Source organism: Miscanthus floridulus, chromosome 5, assembly GCF_019320115.1.
Source record: "Miscanthus floridulus cultivar M001 chromosome 5, ASM1932011v1, whole genome shotgun sequence".
NCBI lineage: Eukaryota > Viridiplantae > Streptophyta > Magnoliopsida > Poales > Poaceae > Miscanthus > Miscanthus floridulus.
Genome location: NC_089584.1, coordinates 17471420 through 17475922, shown reverse-complemented (window position 1 = coordinate 17475922; position 4503 = coordinate 17471420). Strand labels below are relative to the sequence as shown.

Sequence of the window (4503 nt, the reverse complement as noted above, 5' to 3'; positions counted from 1 at the left end):
CTGATGGATGCTGGCAGGCAAGAGGCAAGCGTCTGTTTTATGTATGATGCAGGGATCGCCGGTCTCTTGGGTATGATTGTTGTTTAGTTTACTGATGGAGGCTGGCATCTCTCATCTCTCTCCAAATTCCAATGTGTGTAGTTTCACCTAATATTGTTTATTGCATAGATGTGAAATATTATTGGCGCAGAATCTCTTGGGTATGATTATTTGACGCAAAAGGTTAGGTAGGAGTATGTGCAATGTAAAGTCGAGGACAAATTACACTCAGTAGTAGTCCTGGGGATCTCATACTCCTGTATGGTAGTATTAAGCATTCTTGCATCAGCATGTGTCACGAACACACAATATTCCATCCTCCTGATATATAATAAAAAAACCTGGACCAGAGTAGTACAACAAATCTTTCATGACAACAGTTTATCAATATATTGTTATGTTGGATAATCTTTACTACATACAGAAGTTAAGGATAATCTCATCTCTTAGTTCTTTATATACCAATATGTGCAGAAATACATCAGCCAGAAGGCCACCATGTTGACTTCAACTTCCAAATCAGAAGGAAATTGCAGTTACAAGTTTTTATGCATTCCTATAAGTTTACCCTAGCATGTTCAAAAGGATTTAGGACACAAAGTGAAGTCGATGCACACATCCCTTTGGTGCACAGCAAACATAATTGTTACAAACGAAAACTAAAACCTGTAAAATCATTGATCTTCGTCCCCTTTTTTCCCCTCCATGATGGGCCATTACATTTCGTAACACAAAACAGGAGCATAATGCAGAGAGGAACACACGATGAAGTGCTCATTTGCTATTCTTAGCCTACGGTACAACACAAGACTTAATTCTACACCTCAGGTAAGCTTTGTCCTACCAACAATTACAAAACTGCCACACTGCCGATCGTGTAACCACTCTGATGCACTTACATTCTGATAGTAACCTATGGCCAAAATTTCACTGAAGTTTAGCCTCTTTGTAAAATGGGAAACCTCAGCTCTCATCATCCATATCAATGCTGGAGAGCAAGCTCTTCAATGTCTCATATGTCATGAAGGCAATTCCAACACTAGGAACAACCTTGAGGTACTCAGCTGCAATACCTCTGTAGAAGCCACGCAGACCTTCCCTCTGCAAGATATCATGGATAGTTCTAGTTATGATTGATTTCTGGACAGACACTGTCCCAGCTGCTCCTTGAAGTTGCATCTGCCGTTTTACAAGATCAAGGGGAAATGTGGCTGCAACAATGAATATAGAATTTAACATCCATTGTTGAAAATCATTTCTTTTATGATGTCAGGCAATCAATTTAGCAATGCAAGTGGATAAATTTATGTCTGTCTATCTGCTTTATAAAAGCATATAGCTGCATAAGTGTGCTGCTAGCTCCTTCAACAGAGATCATTCTTGTTGTGCAAGTAATAATATAAGTGCATATCATGGCTTTGTTTATTCAGTAAAGAAAAAATCGACAATGAAAATCATTAGGGATCAAATGTCAGTTCTTACCTGTCGATGATGCAATACCAGATAGACTCCCAGAAAACAAGCTAACAACTGCAGTTGAATCATGGGGACTGGTGCATATATATCCATAGGCATCAGTTGGAATTTTGGACAACAAAATAACAAATCCAAGAAGGCGTTACAATATAAACAAAGAGTAATAATTATGAGCACCTTTCCATTTGCCAATGAGACCTCAGTGATTCATAGACAGAAAAGCTGATTGCTATGCTAGGTCCAACTCCCTGTAATTCCTAAAAGGTCCATGACCTATCAACAATGTGGCCCCAAGGCCTTTGTACAATCCTTTGACACCCTCATCTCTACAAATTGTAGACACCGCATGGAAGATGCCCTTGTAATACCGAGTTGTTTTCTGCAGAAATTTAAGAATAATATAAAACCTTGGTCCATAAACCAACACCGTGCACAAGCTGATTTAAAGGAGTACAAAATTGACCAGGTGTTCATTTTTATTTGGGATATAAGAATAATACAGAGTATTACCTGTGTCGCCAAACGAGTACGGACAACATCCAACGGGTAAGTTAAAGATGCAGCAGTTATTCCCGCCAAACCACCACCAAGCAAACATAAAACACCAACACTATTTGAGTCTCTATCCAAGCCAGGAACCGTTTGGAGAAGCTGAAATACTTATCTAAAATCAGCTCATGAAAATAGTATTGAATGCCGAAGCTCACTATGCAATGTTTTAGTTAAGTGCTAAAGCACAGAATCTTTGGTGCTTACATTTTTGTAGCGCTCGTATGAATAGAAGCTGATGGCAGAATAAGGTAAGCGGTGTACAATTGTCACTAGATTTCCTTTCCAAAAGGCTCCAAACCCTTCTTCTCGAAAAATTCGTGAAGCCTCATGCCATATGCTATACTTCCTTATAGTCGCAACATCTGAATGCATACCAGCTACCTGTCAAATCAGCATGTAACGGACTCGTATAAGAAATCTTAATGTCAAGAAGGTGTTGACTGTTTCTTGTGAATCAATATCAGATCAGACATGCACACACAATTAATTAGTAACAACTGCAGTAGTTAAATATTGTGAAGCAGAAATAAAGAGCTCAGGACACTCATTAAGCATCAGAATGGATTGCTGCAGTAAAAGAGAACAATAAATGCAAAATTGCCTATATGATACTGTGTTGAACATTTATTAAATGTGCGCAATTGGCAAGATTATATAATGTCTCCACCTCTACAAAAAAGTGTTGTGGGTTTCCATATATGATAGGCGGAAACAATTTGAGTATTAATCAGAATGTAGACCATAAAACTCCCTCTTAGCATATTAAGTACAATTCCAATAGCAAATGTAGTATTCATGTTCATTGAAAAGAGATGTCCTGTAACATGCTTGCTTAGTTACTTTCATGATATGCTGTGTACATCACATTGCATGAAGTAAACTCACTGGCTACTAACACAAAGGGAAACCTACTTTTTTTCTTTTAGTTTACACATTCAATGATTATTCATGATAACTTCAGTGCCTGCAAACCAAAAATCCTAGAATGGCAAAAAGAAAACATTGTCCTGAATTGCTAATAACCTTATACAGGTTGAGTCCTATAAGCCTTATAAGTATCCTCAGTCCTATAAGCCTTCTAACTCTACTATGAGATGAAAATACATTTTAAAACATTTGTTTCAATCTTCTATATAATACATCTTTTCTGGAGAATCTATATCTAGTGCATGCAAATACAACGTATAATCAAACAAAAGCAGTTGCAAAAAAGCTGTCTTGCCCCTCTTAGCTTCTGATCCCTAAGACTAGCAAAATGCCTAGGTATCTTGTTCTTAGCATATGATTCCTTTCAACGACCATGAAGTGCAGCGACAAGGTGAACTAACAACATCGCAAAGAAGAAGATATGATTTCCCTAAGTCTCACAATCTCACATCAGATAAGTTCCATTCTTTTTTGGAGCAAACAGAATTTCAAAACAACAGATTGTATTGCTTTTCACCCACTGATAATGAACGTCAGGGCCACACAAAAGGGAGAACGCTTTTTGGGCAGAATCTCCTCCTAAACAATCATTAAAGCACTAGCGAATCAACCAGTAAAAACAAACAAATATACATATCTTTCCCTTTCTTAATTAGCTCCATGTGGCTGCTAGCGTCCACCAACCATTTGTTACTCAAAACAGGGGACGAACTTCCAGGCATAATTATCCCATAGAGTAGAGCAGCAAACAAAAAAGAAAGGGGTAAAGATAAGGACGCCTCTTGCGCGTGGACGTATTATGGTGTAAGCCCCCAATCCCTTCCCCGCCGCTCTTCGATTCCAATCCGTACCATAACGCTTATATATAGCATAAAAACGTAATGTAAAGTCTCATAATTAGAGATATTAAGGCTGGGAGAAATTCCACCTGGAAGAGGATGGTGAGCCGCACGAGGGGCGCGGTGCGCGTCTTGCTGACGGCGCCCGCGAACCCTCCGGCGGAGAGGTGCGCCGCCGTGCCGATGTGGCGCTGCTCCTGGCAGCGGCCCACGGCTGCGCCTGCGCGGCTGCCGCCTCCGTCTGCATCGGGCGCGCGCTCGGACGGATAAGGCTAGGGTCCGCGGTGGCGGTGTGAACGCGCCTCGCGGGGTTGCGGCGCCGAGGTCGAGGGGCGAAGGAGGAGCGGAATTCGAAGCTGCGAGGGTGGGCGCGGTGTGGCTTCCACCTCCGCACGTTTCTCTGCGACTACTCTGCCCCTCTACCTCTGTCGCTCTTCTTTCCATGTTTTTTTTCTTTTTACTTTCAAAAAAAAAGAAGAATTTTCGGACCCGGCACAAATCCGACTCGGATTTCGAATTCGTATATGATTTCATCAGAAAATTAACTGGTATATTCTATCTATAGTACAGTAGTATATAGCCAAGTGGATCACGTGCAGCTAGCTATTTTTTATTAATTTATTTATCCAGGACAATGCCAAGGCCAGGCACATTGAAGATAGTACTAGTA

The 4503-nt window shown here is 40.5% G+C and overlaps 1 pseudogene; it reads right to left on the bottom strand.

The window, feature by feature from the left end:
* Positions 1-466: 466 nt before the first annotated feature.
* On the bottom strand, positions 467-3904 carry LOC136451663 (uncharacterized; annotated as a pseudogene).
* Positions 3905-4503: the final 599 nt, after the last annotated feature.